We start from the raw sequence: 17953 nt of genomic DNA on the forward strand, positions 1-17953 counted from the left end.
TCACTAACAGCAATCAACGGTTTCAGGGTGCCAAATGTATGTTGTATATATACATATATTTTTTATTTTTTGGGTTGGGGAATAAGACACTGTTTCATATATATATATGTTGCAATCTACCCCCAAAGTTTTCTGCTCCCCGAAAACTTAAGTTAAGGATCAGCGGTCATAAGACCGCTGCTCCTTAACTCAGCCTTCACCTCGGAGGTGGCAGACAGCAATAATCCCGATCAGATACGATCGGGATGATTGACACCCCCTGCTATCAGCTGATTGGCCGCTAATGTGCAGGGGGTGGCATTGCACAAGCATTTCACCAGAAATGCTTGTGCAATGTTAAATGCCAACAGCATATGCTGTCGGCATTTAGCGATGTCAGCAGACATAATTTGCCACAGCGAATCATGTCTGCCCGCCGTTTGATAATTCGGCCCCTTAGTCTTGTGTTATGAAAGAAAAGCCTATACCTACACGCAAGTGTTCACATTTATGTATATAGCATTGACAGTATAACTTAGGTGTTAAATAGTTAAAGGGACACTGTACTCAAAAATTTTCTTTCATGATTGACATAGAGCATGCATTTTTAAGCAACTTTCTAATTTACTCCTATTATCAAATTTTCTTCATTCTCTTGGTATGTTTGATTGAAAAGCAAGAATGTAAGTTTAGATGCCGGCCCATTTTTGGTGAACAACCTGGGTTGTCCTTGCTGATTGGTCAGCACCAATAAACAAGTGCTGTCCATGGTCCTGAAGCAAACATTTGCTGGCTCCTTAGCTGAGATGTCTTCTTTTTCAAATAAATATAGCAAGAGAATGAATTAAAATTATTAATAGAAGTAAATTAGAAAGTTGCTTAAAATTGCATGCTCTATCTGAATTATGAAAGAAAAAATTTGGGTTCCGTGTCCCTTTAAATAATGTGTTTTGTAAGGTAAAATATTAACGATTCTCAATCCAGGTGTAAAAGTTCTTAAATTCCTTTCAGTGTCAAAATAGTTCAAAGACAAACCTTAAAAGTCTGTTGTTTCTATTACGGCATCTATAATAAGAAATCTATTTGTTCTTCTGGGCTAGATTTGCATTTTTTACATTCATAAAGTTAGTCCCCTATAAAATTTTAAATTGGCATATGAAAAAAATTAGCACTCATTTAAAGGTCCATATCATACTAACAACAACAAAAAAGTAAAGAAAAACCCATCATAATTCATTAATGATAATGAAAAAATAAGTATTTATTATCATACTTGTATATCTGTTTAAAAAAGAATAGAAGCTGTGAAATGTAGTTGACTAGATTGCACAGACATCAGATCACCTTTTTTTATCTCCAGCTTGACATGTAAAACATCCTTGCTCTGATCAAATGCATGTATCAAAATAAAAGAGATAATCAATAAGAGAAATGTACTTCTTATTGAAGCATATTGGTTTTTTTTTATGAATATTTTTCTTATATCTGAATCTAAATTTGGGGTTAGAGTACTGAAATATTTTCTGGTTGATTAGGTAAAACATGATCAAGGTAAAAATATAAAATATAAACTGAGAATTTGAAGTCTGAAATAAAGCTGTATATGTCAAATATTTAGATCATCAGTGCATATGATATAACATACACTTGCCAGCTCATATGTATACCTATAAAATCCTTGCACAAGTGATGTTTTCTTTGTCACATATTGAATGCTATCAATTAAAGAGTCACAAAAGTCAAAATGAAACTTTTTAAATTATTCAGATAGAGCACTGGTTTTCAAACCTGTCCTCATTTCTCACAAAACAGATAGGGCTAGATTATGTGGCACATTTTTACACTAACAGGTATCACTGATTTTTCAAACCAGTTGTATGCAGGTGGGGCAGGTGAAATTAATGTATACTAAACTAGAGGCAAATGAAAGTTAAACTGTAGTAAAAAAATGTAAGGTTAATTTGTATTTGCTGCAAACTGAAAATGTATATCAGTGTAATGCGCTCACCTCTTTACCTCATTCTCCCCTGTGAGATTCTTTATCCCAGAAAGCATAATATTTTTCTATAGAAGGCAGCTCTAATCTCTCTGGGAGTTCCAAGTTTCCGTCCTTGTTTCTAAAAGGATTCAGTAATTTCAGCTCCTGTGAAGTCTGCACTATAATTTTTCTCCAAGATGAAGAATCTTTGTTCATTGTGCCCATAAAACGTAATGGCACTCTCAGATACAGAATCTAACAATTTTTTTTTCATGATTCAGGTAGAGCATACAATTACTTTTATTATCAATATTGCTTCATTCTCTTGGTTTCCTTAGATGAAGGAGCAACAAGGCACTTCTGTGAACTAGCTGAACATATCAGCTGAACACAAGAGGAATATATGTGCAGTCACTAATCAGCAGCTAGCTCTCAATAGTGCATTGCTGCTCAGGAGCCTACCTAGGTATGCTTTTAAACAAAGGCTACTAAAAGAAAGCAAATTAGATAATAGAAGTACATTGGAGAGGTTTTTTTTTTTTTTTTAAATGTATGCTCTGTCTGAATCATGAAAGAAATGGGTTTAATGTTGTCCCTTTAATTGGTGAGCACCTAAAACTGATATACATTTTCAGTTTGCAGCAAATACAAATAAAACTGAAATGATTTCACTACAATTTAACTTGGATTTGCTTCTATTTTAGTATACATTACTTTTCTTTTAGTTAAACAAGTTTATTGTGAATTTTAAAGAAACCATCCGCATACAGCTGGCGAGATAAATTAGTGAGACATGAAGGTATAAAAAGCTTAGAGCATATTATGAAAATTGTGAGAGAGAGAGATTCAGACAAAGCCTGGGTACTCCCTGTCCCTCCCACTTTCTGAAGCTGTCAGTTTTATTTTACATAGAATAAATAAAAAGTGCAATTTAGTTTTTGAAAGATACACATAAATGATAAAAAAATATACAAAAACTTGCAAAACATAAGAATTTGTAAAATCAAACTCCTAAATTCACTGCTGTATACATAATATAAATGTGTTAAAATAGAAAATGGGCAAAGCTTAAATGTAATACAACTTAATGGACATAATATTAAGTCTAAAGTAATTTTAAAATACAAAGCACACAGTGTAGCGGTAACAGAATTCTCATGTCATGCAGTGCTATATTGCACTAGTCATGTCTCTCCTTCATAAACAGAAATGCGGGGAACGCAAAAATGGTGCAGCAAAATCTGCCTTTTAAGAATCCTGTGAGGGATTTTCTTGCGTGGAGGACCATTTTAGATCATCTCATCTGAGCAGAGAGCTTTAGCTCATCAGCCCCCTGGTGATGTCATTGGGAGCTCTTTCCTCAGCCACGGATGGTTAAGGAGACTGCAGTCTTCTTTACTAGCTGCATAATGGAGGGATCTGAAGGAGGATACCACAGAAGGAGAACATGTTGTCAGGGCACAGTGTGCATTACAACAGCAGCCCTTGTCTGCACTGAAGGGGTTAAATCTCACTGATTTTACTGTTAGTTCAGAGATCATGAGAAATTCAGAATGGAATCCTGTCAGGGATTTATCAATATCATCTTTAATATCCTTTTTTAACACTGAAGATATTATCTACTCTATGTGAAATAAAGAAAACTTTATAAAATGATTGAGAGAGTTTCCAAGAACAATAACAATTCTTGAAGTATATGTGTGCGCTTGTATGTGTGCGCATGCACACGCGTGTTTATGTGTGTGTATTGGGGAGCTTCATTCACTAGATATGTGTCTAACAACAAAATTGCTTTATAGATGGAAACCATGAATAGCAATAGGAGAAAGCCAATAAACCTAAGGAAAATGGAAATTTACCAAGCCACTTGGCTCTCATCAATATCAGATCAGACTAGGGATAAAAAAAGATGAGCAACATGTAGTGAAAACCAAACAGTTAATATTTATGCCTTGTGCTGACACGTATCCACTCAGCTTGAACTGCAAACTTCAGTGAACTATTAGCAGAGCCAGGCAGTTCTCGATGTGCTGGATGCTAGTAGAGATTAAGACAAGTGTAGCATATTACCTTTGCTTTTCATTTCCTTAGTAGAATCAGATATATAGATGGAGAAATATAAAGAAGCATGATGCTGATGCAATGCCAGAATGTTCAGAATAGTAATTGGAACCATATTTGAAATATGTGTTCTTTAGCAATGATAACTTGATCTAAAAGAAAAGAACACTAAACATATTGCTATAAATCCTGATGGCTAGAAGAGAAGTAACAGTTTCACTGCCACTATAGCTTGCCGTCTTATATTCTTTGTTGTCTGATGGGACCAACAACTATTTTTATGGTTTTTAATGGTTAATATACTAGTATGAAGTAAGCCACAAAGGCATTATTTTGAGCAACCAATATGCCTTTATTAACCCCACAGCCATATGATGCATTAAAGGGACACTGTACTGTAAAATTGCTAATTTTTTATAGTTGTGGTTTCAGTAAGCAACACCAACTATTTCAATTGATAGTATAAAAAGCAATTTCCATTACATATAATAAATAGTACACATCTGTATAGCAAGTCATTGGGAACACATACATTTACATTGCAGTGTCCCTTTTAATGCCATCATTTTCATGAAAAAATAACAACATATAACATACTATCTTATTGATAAAATGTATAGAACAAATTATTATTTTCTTCTTGTATGTAAAGAATAAGGGGAAACATTGTTTTCTTCAGTAGATAATACAATTAAAGGGACATGAAACCCAAACATTTTCTTTCATGATTCAGATAGAGAATACAATTTTAAACAACTTTCCAATTTACTTCTATTATCTAATTTGCTTTCTTCTCTTGTTATCCTTTGCTGAAATGTTTATCAAGGAAAGATCAACTCAAGAGCAGCAAAGAACCTAGGTTCTAGCTGCTGATTGGTGGCTGCATATATATATATACCAATTGTCATTGTCTCAACCATGTGTTCTGATAGAAACCAGTAGTGCTTTGCTGCTCTTTCAACAAATGATACCAAGAAAATGAAGCAAAATTGATAATAGAAGGAAACTAGAAGGTTGTTTAAAATTGTATGTTCTACCTAAACCATAAAAGAAAAAAAGTGGGTTTCATGTCCCTTTCAACATCAATAATTTGTAAGTGATCATTTGTATGTAGATGTGAAAATAATGAAATACTTTCAACATTCATGATAAATAGCTTTAAGGTTTTAAATCCATTTAAAAAAAATTATGTTGTGTGATGTCAGAAATAATGTATATTGATGAGGTCATATATCATGTAAAGGGTTATGTCATTGATGTCATTGATGTGATTGAAGTGATAGCATGTGTGATGCCAGAATTCGCCTTTATTCCAATCCACACAATGGCCTTCAGATATTAATCACGGGGGTTATCACAGGTTTTTCAAAATCATGCCAATTTCAAATGCATTCATCCGACTTTAACACCCTTAAAGGGATATGAAACCCAAATTTTTCTTTCATGATTCAGATAAAGCATGTAATTTTAAGCAACTTTCTAATTTACAACTATTATCAATTTTACTTCAGTCTTTTGATATCTTTATTTGAAAAAGCAGGATTGGAAGCTTAGGAGCCGGCACGTTTTGGTTCAGTACCCTGGGTAGCGCTTGCTGATTGGTGCCTACATTTAGCAGTTATGAAAGTATGTTGACATTTTTATTTAATTTTACACAAAAGTATGCAAAAATAAACTTTTCAATATGAAGATTCAAGCAAAAAGAAATGCTTCTCTTAGCAAAGCACATTTAGAAAGTCTTAATACAATTTATATATTAGAAATGCAAAATGACATCCTAAAAAAATGTTTATAAAAACCTTTAACACCCCATAAATATAGCAAGCATACAGTAAAACCTTTTAAATTACTCCTTGGGGTAACAGACTTCAAACATTAGACATGAAAAGTCTACATGAATTACAAGTGGCTGGTTATTGCTACTGCAAGCTCACAGTATCAATTAGCGCTCAAAAAAATTAACCAGAGGCCAGACCTCTGGTTAATTTTTTAATGTTTCCCAATTGCCCCCAAAATAATGCGAGGTCCCTTTTTTAAAAAATCAAAAATTGTGGCATATAACCCCCCCAAAAAATAAACCGCTTTTGTGGGTCGGTAAGGGGTGTTAGAAAGAAAACGGCACTGAAAAGTGCCTTTACATTGCTGTCTATGGGGACCGCATGCTCACAGTATATACACATTTTAACACATAAAATATACTGTATATCCATATATTCAACATATATATTTATATTTGCTGTCCATCGCTTCACAATTTATCCGCTTCACTGCACTAGTTCTCATGCCACGTCTTATGGCATGAGAACAAGGCTCCCATTGGAGCCTATGGAAGAGAATTTTCGTGCACAATCACCTAGATTACGAATTTTGCGTTAAAGGCTATGCAGTGCTAACGAGCAGTTTATGCCCACCGCTCACTTACAGACAGTGTGGTACAAGACACCCAGACAAGAAGTGAGCATTGAGCAAAATTTTGCTCCTTACCGCACTCCAATACCAGCGCTGCTTACGTTAGCGGTGAGCTGGTGTAACATGCTCGTGGACGATTTCCCCATAGGAATCAACGGGGAGAGCCGGCTGAAAAAAAGTCTAACACCTGCAAAAAAGCAGCGTAAAACTCCTTAACGCAGCCCCATTGATTCCTATGGGGAAATAAAAGTTATGTCTACACCTAACATCCTAACATGAACCCCGAGTCTAAACACCTCTAATCTTACACTTATTAACCCCTAATCTGCCGCCGACATCGCCGCAACCTACATTATATTATAACCCCTAATCTGCAGCTCCAGACACTGCCACCACCTGCATTATACTTATGAACCCCTAATCTGCTGCCCCCAACATCGCCGACACCTACCTAAATTTATTAACCCCTAATCTGCTGCCCCAACGTCGCCACCACTATAATAAACATATTAACCCCTAAACCACCACACTCTTGCCTCACAAACATTAGTTAAATATTATTAACCCCTAATCTGCCGTCCCTAACATCAACGCTACCTACCTACAGTTATTAACCCCCAATCTGCCGCCTCCAACGTCGCTGCCACTATATTAAAGTTATTAACTCCTAATCCTAAATCTAACCCTAAACCTAACACCCCCTAACTGAAATATAATTAAAAGAAATCTAAATAAAATTACTATAATTAACTAAATTATTCCTATTTAAAACTAAATACTTACCTGTAAAATAAACCCTAAGCTAGCTACAATAAAACTAATAGTTATATTGTATCTAGCTTAGGGTTTATTTTTATTTTACAGGCAAGTTTGTATTTATTTTAACTAGGTACAGTAGTTATTAAATAATTATTAACTATTTAATAACCACCTAGCTAAAATAAATAAAAGTACCTGTAAAATAAAACCTAACCTAAGTTACAATTACACCTAACACTACACCACAATTAAATTATTTTCCTAAATTAAATACAATTAAATACAATTAAATTTAATTATCTAAAGTACAACCCCCCCACTAAATTACAGAAAATAATAAACAAATTACAAGATTTTTAAACTAATTACACCTAATCTAATCCCCCTAACAAAATAAAAAAGCTCCCCCCAAAATAAAAAAGCCCTACCCTACACTAAATTACAAATAGCCCTTAAAAGGGCCTTTTGTGGGGCATTGCCCCAAACTAATCAGCTCTTTACCTGTAAAAATAAAGTACAAATCCCTCTCCAACATTAAAACCCACCACCCACACAACCAACCCTACTCTAAAACCCACCCAATACTCCCTTAAAAACCCTAACACTAACCCCTTGAAGATCACCTTACCGGGAGAAGTCTTCATCCAACCGGGCCGAAGTCCTCAACGAAGCCAGGAGAAGTCTTCATCAAAGCCGGGCAAAGTGGTCCTCCAGACGGGCAGAAGTCTTCATCCAGACGGCATCTTCTATCTTCATCCATCCGGCGCAGAGCGGGTCCATCTTCAGGACATCCAACGCGGAGCATCCTCTTCTGATGACGGCTAAGACTGAATGAAAGTTCCTTTAAATGACGTCATCCAAGATTGCGTCCCTTCAATTCTGATCGGAATTAAGGTAGAAAAAATCCTATTGGCTGATGCAATCAGCCAATATGATTGAACTTCAATCCTATTGGCTGATCCAATCAGCCAATAGGATTGAGTTCACATTCTATTGGCTGTTCCAATCAGCCAATAGAATGCAAGCTCAATCCTATTGGCTGATTGAATCAGCAAATATAATTGTTTCTATATTAATTCTGATATACAGGGAGTGCAGAATTATTAGGCAAGTTGTATTTTTGAGGATTAATTTTATTATTGAACAACAACCATGTTCTCAATGAACCCAAAAAACTCATTAATATCAAAGCTGAATAGTTTTGGAAGTAGTTTTTAGTTTGTTTTTAGTTATAGCTATTTTAGGGGGATATCTGTGTGTGCAGGTGACTATTACTGTGCATAATTATTAGGCAACTTAACAAAAAACAAATATATACCCATTTCAATTATTTATTTTTACCAGTGAAACCAATATAACATCTCAACATTCACAAATATACATTTCTGACATTCAAAAACAAAACAAAAACAAATCAGTGACCAATATAGCCACCTTTCTTTGCAAGGACACTCAAAAGCCTGCCATCCATGGATTCTGTCAGTGTTTTGATCTGTTCACCATCAACATTGCGTGCAGCAGCAACCACAGCCTCCCAGACACTGTTCAGAGAGGTGTACTGTTTTCCCTCCTTGTAAATCTCACATTTGATGATGGACCACAGGTTCTCAATGGGGTTCAGATCAGGTGAACAAGGAGGCCATGTCATTAGATTTTCTTCTTTTATACCCTTTCTTGCCAGCCCACGCTGTGGAGTACTTGGACGCATGTGATGGAGCATTGTCCTGCATGAAAATCATGTTTTTCTTGAAGGATGCAGACTTCTTCCTGTACCACTGCTTGAAGAAGGTGTCTTCCAGAAACTGGCAGTAGGACTGGGAGTTGAGCTTGACTCCATCCTCAACCCGAAAAGGCCCCACAAGCTCATCTTTGATGATACCAGCCCAAACCAGTACTCCACCTCCACCTTGCTGGCGTCTGAGTCGGACTCTTGCAGAGACATCACTGAGCAATTAAATTTTACAACAGAAAGAAGATTTAAGACAGGCTTTTTATATATAATTTGTGGTTATTCAACTATTTATTAACCCAGTTATGGTAATAGGAATCATCTAGCTACATAGCCTAATAGTGCAAACTGCACTAGGCATCAGTCTTTGATTGATTGCATTTACACCTGACACAATCTTTTTGTACAACATTATATATATGATTTTGCACAGGTTGGCAGGTGTGCACACATTGCTCTGGCCTTTCTATTCTTATTAGCAGAATGCAGATGCTGGGTTGCTTTGCAGTTTGCACAGTGCAGCATGTATTTGCAGATTTTGCACTGCCAGCTGACCCACATAACCCAACCCTGGTGTTGAAGTATGAAAAACACCAATAATTAACTTAGACCATCCCTAGGCCTAGACAACAACAAAGCAAACCTAGCAATGATTGCAATGCAATCAGTATTATTAAGAAAGAGGCTCAGGCTATGGGTGTCAGACAGACAGTGAGTGTACTGGGTGCCACTGCCTACTGCCTATATGAGCTATAAGTAGACACACAGTACCCATAGCCTGAGCCTCTTTGTTAATAATACTGGTTGCATTGCAATTATTGTTGGGTTTGCTTTTTTGTTGTCTAGGCCTAGGGTGAATGATGCTGGGTTAAGAAGCTTTGCAGTTTGCACAGTGCAGCATGTATTTGCAGATTTTGCACTGCCAGTTGGGTGGTGTAGTGTAAAAAACACCAGTAATTAACTTAGACCCTAGGCCTAGACAACAACAAAGCAAACTTGGGAGGGGTCTACTCTCCCCCATATCCATCTTGGAGTTGAGAGCGATCTACTCGGGTGGCTTAACCTCAGTTGTCTTACCCGTTTTTTTCAGGTTCTAGTTGAAAAGATCCATTTATTCCCATAGTAAATGAGTCTGCATGGAACTGAGACTTCACCTGCCTCCTCAGTCAATTAGGAATGTATTGAAAATCCTAGCAGAAAACAAGTTAAATTAACTCTTAGCTAATTTCCTTGTGTTCCCCCCTACATAATACCCCCTTTTCAGCATGTCCCAGAAATTACTACCACATGTTGCAGTTCAAATAGGACCCACTGAAACAGTGACTAAATGGTTCTCGTCTCAAGCCCACTTAATAACACTATAGCCGACACTACAGTCTTCAAAGCCTCTGGCACTACCGAAGCTGGGGGTCATAGCTTCACAACTTTTTGCAGGAGGGGAAATCAAAATTGTGAACCTGCAGATTACAGTACACACTATCTTCATTGCTGCTATGAGCCAGGACAGAGGACACAGTAACACCGGCATATATCTATTAAAGAAAAAAAAAAAAAAATGAACTTACCTTTCGCACCGGCAGTATCTCTCCTCACACTTTCTGACATGTGACGTGACTCGACTGTGTTAGCTCTCTTCCCGGTTCCCGCCCAGACCTACAAGGGTGAGAAGAGAGACAGTGACAGACTCCGTCACGTGAGTCCAGCACTGGAACGCTGATTGGCTCCTGAGTCACTCCTGAGGAGTTTTAGAGAGCAGCCTCTCTTAGAAGTGGTATGGGCCACAAAAAGCATTACGTGCCACTAGGTGGCGCTGTCTCCAGCCCATAGAAATTTAGAAAGCCATCCATGTTGCGCAATGGAGGGGGAGCTGCACGGCTCACAGCCTATCCATTGAGCAATATGGATCTCAAGAATCAACATTGCACAATTCATATGATGGCGGTGGTGGAGTCAGCGTTCGGGGGGAGGGTTACCTTTTTTGACACTTTTTTTTTTCTTCATAAACTTAATTTTTTTTTATAAAAGATTATTTAAAAGTGTAATACACACATAGGACAGGGGAGGTGCTGCCTCCCCTGCCTCCTATGACCGCACATCACTGTAACTATTCTACCTAGTTAAAATAAATACAAACTTGCCTGTAAAATAAAAATAAACCCTAAGCTAGATACAATGTAACTATTAGTTATATTATAGCTAGTTTAGGGTTTATTTTATAGGTAAGTATTTAGTCTTAAATAGGAATAATTTAGTTAATTATAGTAATTTTTATTTATATTTCTTTTAATTATATTTAAGTTAGGGGGTGTTAGGGTTAGACTTAGGTTTAGGGGTTAATAACTTTAATATAGTGGCAGCGACGTTGGGGGCGGCAGATTAGGGGTTAATAAATGTAGGTAGGTGGTGTCGATGTTAGGGACGGCAGATTAGGGGTTAATAATATTTAACTAATGTTTGCGAGGCGGGAGTGCGGCGGGTTAGGGGTTAATATATTTATTATAGTGGCGGCAATGTCTGGTTCGGCAGATTAGGGGTTAAAAATTTATTTTAGTGTTTGCGATGTTGGGGAGGCCGCGGTTTAGGGGTTAATAGGTAGTTTATGGGTGTACTTTTTAGCACTTTAGTTAAGATTTTTATGCTACGGCGTTGTAGTGTAAAACTCTTAACTACTGACTTTAAAATGCGGTACCAGGCTTGACAGGAGAGGGTGTACCGCTCACTTTTTGTCAGACTCGTAATACCGGCGCTATGCAAGTCCCATTGAAAAAAGAGGATGCGCAATTTACATAAATGGATTTCCAGTATTTCCAAGTCTGGACAAAAAAGTGTGCGGTACACCTGTACCTTCAAGATTCGTAATACCAGCGGGCGTTAAAAAGCAGCGTTGGGACCGGCCAACGCTGCTTTTTAAGCCTAACGCACAACTCGTAATCTAGCCGAATGTTAGATTGCAATCTATAGGGGTACACAGTATATACACATATTAACACATACATATACAGTATATGAATATATTCAGATACATATATATTTATATTTGCTGTCCATCGCTGCACAACTTACCCCCTTTACTGCACTAGTTTTCATGCCGTGTCTCATGCCATGACAATGAGGCTCCCATTTGAACAGCTCTTTCGTGAGCACAATGCTTCCATGCAAAGTGAGTGTGAGGTTGCGTGTGCATTGCACCTTATTTGTAATACCAGCGCACATTTGGGTGCTCTGGTATTACTAAGTTAAGCACAAATATCGCTTTTGCGGAAGCGATATTTTGAACTCAACTTGTAATCTAACCCAATATAAGTACACGTTTAGCCTGTTTAAATATCTCAACCATGCCGAAGGATCCAAAGTATATCAGTATATCAGAAAGTTAGCAAAACTCCACAAGTCAGATGACTAAATTGTTGTCAGGAGTTACAGTAACAAATACTAGAAAATACAAAGGAATTTCAACACACTCCTGTCTTGGGAATATAACAAAGACAACCGGGAGATTTTTAAACATGTCTACGTAGACAGGCACCTGTGTCTACAACCAGTTCTAAATAGGACTCACTCCCTTTGCGTTGGGATCTGAAATTATACACTTTCTTAGGGCATAGTTTTTAAAGGGATTCATCTGCAGTGTGGTATGTGTTGGATCTGTTGTTAGAGTGCAGACACAGACTGCTCTTGCTTCATCGTTGCCATATAATCTATATCAGAGGCAGGCAGAGGCAGGCAGAGGCAGGGTTACAAACCCAGATGCCTCAGTAAGCTCCTCTATGAATTTATGACAATAAGCCTTCAGTATTTTGGCCATTTTTTTTAAGATCTCTAGAGTTGCCTTTATATTGACTGCAAGTGAGATATATGTACAGTTCAGGTTACTGCAAATATCATCCAAATTATTAATTATTATAAAGAAGCTATAAAGAGCCTATCATGGCTGGAAGACCCCCCTATAGAAGCCTTTCTATTACACAGGTAGGAATGTCTAATTTACTGTGATTTACTGTGAACTGCTTGTGCAATGCCGCCCCCTGTAGATTCGCAGCCAATAAGCTGCTAGCAGTGGGTGTCAATCAACCCAATTGTATGAGATTGGGTGGATTGATGTCCACAGCCTTAGAGGAGGTGGATGAGTTAAGGAGCAGTGGCCTTAAAACCGCTGCCTCTTAACTCCTGTTTCTGGCGAGCCTGAAGGCTCGCACGGACACAGGTGCATTAGGCTCTATTCCGTCAATGGTAAATTGTCCCCATTGTCTGAGATGTAGAGGGAGCAGTGCAGTTTAGGGCTTTGTATGTCAGAGTGAGTATTTTTGTGTTTAATCCTGGAAGCAAAGGAAGCCAGTGAAGGGATTGGCAGAGAGGTGCAGCAGATAAAGAGCAACGTGTAAGGAAGATGAGCCTGGCAGAGACATTCATTATGGATTGCAAAGGAGCTAGGTGGCAGCTAGGGAGAGCAGAGGGGGTGGAGTTGCAGTAGTCGAGGCAGGATAGGATGAGAGTGTGGATTAAAATCTTAGTTGTGTCTTGTGTAAGAAAATGTCTAATTTTAGAGATGTTTTTAAAGGTGGAAGTGGCAGGCTTTAACCAAGGTCTGAATATGAGGAGTGAAAGAAAAATCTTAGTCAAGTGTGACCCTGAGACATCGGGCATGCGGGGTATGGGTAATGAGTTATCAACAGTTATAGAGAAATGGGGGGGGATGGAGATTTTGGAAGAAGGGGGAAAAATAAGGAGCTCAGTTTTGGATATATTTAGCTTAAGATAGTGAGAGGACATCCAAGATGAGATATGAGAAAGACAGTTAGCGATACGGGTTAGCAAGGAAGGAGATAGGTCTGGTGCAGAGAGGAAGATTTGGGTGTCATCGGCATACAAATGATATTGAAACACGAAAAATTATTTTCTAATGCAAAGCAGATGAAAAGTGTGTACATAAATAGCACTCCACAACACGTGAACTGCTAAACAAGGGGCTCCCAAGAAACATATGAAATCCCCCAGTTATATATTGATATTGAAACACCATGGGATTTTATTAAGGACCCTAATGATGACGTGTAGATTGAAAAGAGAAGGAGACCAAGGACTGAGCCTTGCGGTACCCCAACAGAAAGTGGTAGCAAGGCAGAGAATGCCCCAGAGAAGGCTACACTACAGGTACGGTTAGATAAATAGGAAGAGAACCATGAGAGAGCTGTGTCACAAATGCCAAAGGATTGGAGGATTTGGAGAGAAAGAGGGTGGTTGACAGTATCAAAGGCTGCAGACAGATAAGCAGAGAGAAATGGCCTTTGGATTTTGCTATAAGTAGTTAGTTGGTAACCTTAACAATTGCTGTCTCTGTGGAGTGATGGGGATGAAATCCAGATTGCAGTGGGTCAAGGAGATAGTTTAATGTAAGGAAATGGTAAAGTTGTGTATATACTAGATTTTCAAGAAGCTTTGAGACAAGAGGGAGTAGGGAAATAGGGCGGTAGTTGGAAGGGGAGGCTGGATCGAGAGAAGGTTTGAGGATAGGTGTGACCAGTGCATGTTTTAGAGATGAGGGAAATATACCAGTGCTTAGGGAGAGGTTGAAGATGTGTGTGAGTATAGGGGTAAGGGTAGAAGAAAGGGAAGGGAGTAGTTGTGAGGGGATGGGATTGAGGGGACAGGTAGTGAGGTGAGAGGACAGTATAAGGGCAGAAACTTCTTCCTTGGTAACGGGGCAAAAGAGCCAAATTTATGGCTATTTGGATTTTGGATGATTGTGAGATTTTGAGGGGAGGGATATTGGTATTATGTTGAGATCTGATTTCATTTCTGATGGAGCCAATTTTATTATTGAAGTGGCTTGCAAAATCTTGAGCTGAGAGAGAAGTTGTATTAGGAGGTGGGATTAAGGGGTAAAAAGCATATAGGAGGAGCACATTATTGATACATGTTATTAGAAAGTACAATTTAGATGATAATATGCTACCACTGTGGCTTGTGTCTTTGCATAGTACAGGTATATTAGGAAATTCAGTGATATCATTACATACAAATTATATGGATACATTATCCACTTAAAATCTATTAAGCTGGGGCCCCTGAAGCTGCATTTGCAGCCTAATAAATGTAGCCCCATGTCTGCTCAGAGAGCTGGTAGTGGTGTAATGTATCAGTGAAGAAATCATTTGCCTCATACAATGATTATTATCTCAGAAGGCTTGTTGTATGAATGTTGGTTCACAGGGCAGTCACCGCATATGTGTATATGCTGCTGATCCCTTTTAATAATACAAAGTAATGCTAATAGGGGACATTGTGCAATTAACCTGACGTGCTTCAAAACCATAGAGATATGTGTATATGTATTTTTAAGGGATTTGAACAGGGGCAATATCAGTAAAGTAGATATGTGTATTTATTGCGCTATTGATTTAGGTCATAATTATTAGTGTAAAGGTGCTTTGTTGATTTTTTTTTAATTTTAATTGATTGAGCAAGAATAGTTTGTATTTGTTTGGTGATGTCATCCAATATGGGTAGTAGAAAGGTCAGCATGTTTTGCCCATACACAAAGCCAGTGTTACAAGACTTTTTGAGGTTCACTGTAAGAAATTGTTGTCTGGGGTTTATCAAGTTTGTTTAGTTGTTGAATTTGAAAAATTGTGTCATTCAGTATCAAGAATTTGAATTTTGATCAGAAAAATTGGACTGTCACATGATCTGTACCTAGGCCATTAGATCCTTATTTAGGTTTTTAGATTTAAGATTATGTTGCTTAATGAGGACTTCCATAGTTACAATTGTTACATTGCAGTTATGTAAATAAGTAAACTGGCTGTAATAATTGGTACTACATCCACTCTCTTTCTTAAAGGAACATGAAACCCAACATTTTTCTTTTATGATTCAGATAGAGAATACAATTTTAAACAACTTTCCATTTGACATCCATTATCTAATTTGCTTCATTCTCTTGTTATCCTTTGCGGAAGAAGCAGCAATGCACTACTGGGAGCTAGCTGAAAGTCAATTGCAAGATATATATATATATATATATATATATATGCAGCCACCATTCAGCAGCTCCTGAGTGTACTTAGGTATCCATTTCAACAAAGGATATCAAGGGAACAAAACAAATTAGATAATAGAAGTAAATTGGAAAGTTGATTAAAATCACAAGAGCTATCTACATCATGAAAGAAAAAAGTAGGTTTTATGTCCCTTTAAAGGAAGCAAACTGTAGCCCCAGATACCAGCAAACAATCTAGTGGTCACTATATATAAAACTTACCACAAAGCTTATTTATCAAGATAGTGTATGTATTCTTCCACAACAGGATTACAGGAATAACCTTTCCCTGCTATAGATAGGACTCAGAAATATTAACATGCTTTTCCTGTAAATACTGTCATGAAGAAAGATGACATTTATATTTTAGAGAGCTCTTTAATCACACAAGTTAATTTGTCTGCATATTTAAAAAAAAACAAAAAAAAAACAAACTCACTTTTTATCAATTCTTGAATTAGAATTTTCTGTATCTGTGTGCTATGCCACGGATCCCCAGTCATGAATTAGTTACAGCATTTTTGTTCCAGCTGTCAGAAAGACACATAATGCTCTCTTCAATCGCTGCCATATGACACCTGGATATGAAGACAAAGCATTTAATTTGATTAGATGTTATGTATCATCCTTTTGCATAATTTTAATTTTCCTTTTTATTTTTTTTATAAATTCACTTAGAAAGGCGCACTAGGGACTAGAGATGATTTTTTTATAGAACTACACATGAAACAGAAGATATGATTCTATTTGTGTCTTTGCTGTAATAATGCGTTCTTTTTATATGCTTTTTTACCCTTATCCACCACTGTCATATAGAGTGTGATGTGAATATACTATAAGCTGGTCATCCCATGAGGCCACTGTTCTTAAGTTCTACCATCAGACATAACGGTTTCTATAGCAACGGGCATCACATGACAACTTGGAACAGTTTGTCTTCCCCTAGCCAGATTTAGCATCTTTTATAGACACTTGTACAAAGAATCAAAGACTTTTGTATTTAGCTCAGTATTTAGTTGACTTTTACACTGATATCAACCCACAGGACATCAAAACAATTTCAAAGTGTAGGAACAATCTGTCCCTTTCCTATATGCAGAACTGTGAAATATATGTAAATTATTTACAATAATTGATATACTAGAAAATAATAATATATTAAAATAAAAACATGATTCTACTCATTAAGCATTCTGCATCATAACTCAGATTATGTTTTGTACATTTTAAAAAGCATATATATCCTTTGGAAACCCTATGCTTTCCTGAACTGGTCAGTTAAATAATGCAACTTTGTATGCTTGTTGGTATATTTTAATGTTATCAGAAATTTTGTAGGGGCCATCTACATTTTTTTCCTTTTAAGTGGACTGTAGGGGAATCAGCACAGTAGATATGCACAGTCAGCAACAACAAAATGTTAACTGCAGAAGGCAACTCTCTTGAGGTGAGTTTCAAGGATTCTATAGTCTATATGTGAATCGCAAGCATATTAAGTGATCCTAGGGGTAGCAAATGAACAGAAGCTGTTGACGTAGCTGAACAAGACTTAAAATAATACAGAGACATTTAGAAAATAGCTACTGGGCTTTAAATAGATAAGAGGTGGTTGGAAGGTATTTGATGCAAGTCCTGTTTCACTAAGCTCATTCAAATTGGGTCCTGGAGTGTGATGTGCGCCTTCACAGAGACTGTTCTATAATGTGGACTGTGTGAGATCATTACTTTGGGAAGAATGTTTTTTTTCCACATTTGTTGAATGAAGAGCCAGTGTACCTATTATTGGCTAGATTACAAGTGGGACGCAAAAGTTTTGCGGGTCTCAATGAACAATATCGTTACCACAGTAATTTGCATGTGTATTACAAGATGAAAGTAAATGAGTGCACTTGAGCACAAACAACATTTGTTCTTATCTGGTTAGTGCGAGTGAAGAGACTAGCATAAAGTGTAAGGATAAAAAAAAAGTTGCACCAAGTACAACATAAGTACATTAAAA

The 17953-nt window shown here is 37.2% G+C and overlaps 1 protein-coding gene and 1 long non-coding RNA gene across 3 annotated transcripts in view; one reads left to right on the top strand and one right to left on the bottom strand.

Annotated features, from left to right (window-relative positions):
- Window positions 1-17953, top strand: part of AGBL1 (AGBL carboxypeptidase 1) — a 1247389-nt gene that overhangs the window by 462935 nt on the left and 766501 nt on the right. The gene's annotated exons all lie outside the window — the stretch shown is intronic.
- Window positions 8875-17953, bottom strand: part of LOC128663352 (uncharacterized) — a 41366-nt gene continuing 32287 nt past the window's right edge. For both annotated transcript variants that reach the window (XR_008402853.1, XR_008402852.1), the window contains exons 2-5: window positions 16394-16532; window positions 10481-10568; window positions 9993-10105; window positions 8875-9130 (exon numbers count right to left, since the gene is read on the bottom strand). This is a non-coding gene — a long non-coding RNA (uncharacterized LOC128663352). The remainder of the gene's footprint in view (window positions 9131-9992; window positions 10106-10480; window positions 10569-16393; window positions 16533-17953) is intronic.

This window comes from Bombina bombina, chromosome 6 (genome assembly GCF_027579735.1).
Source record: "Bombina bombina isolate aBomBom1 chromosome 6, aBomBom1.pri, whole genome shotgun sequence".
NCBI lineage: Eukaryota > Metazoa > Chordata > Amphibia > Anura > Bombinatoridae > Bombina > Bombina bombina.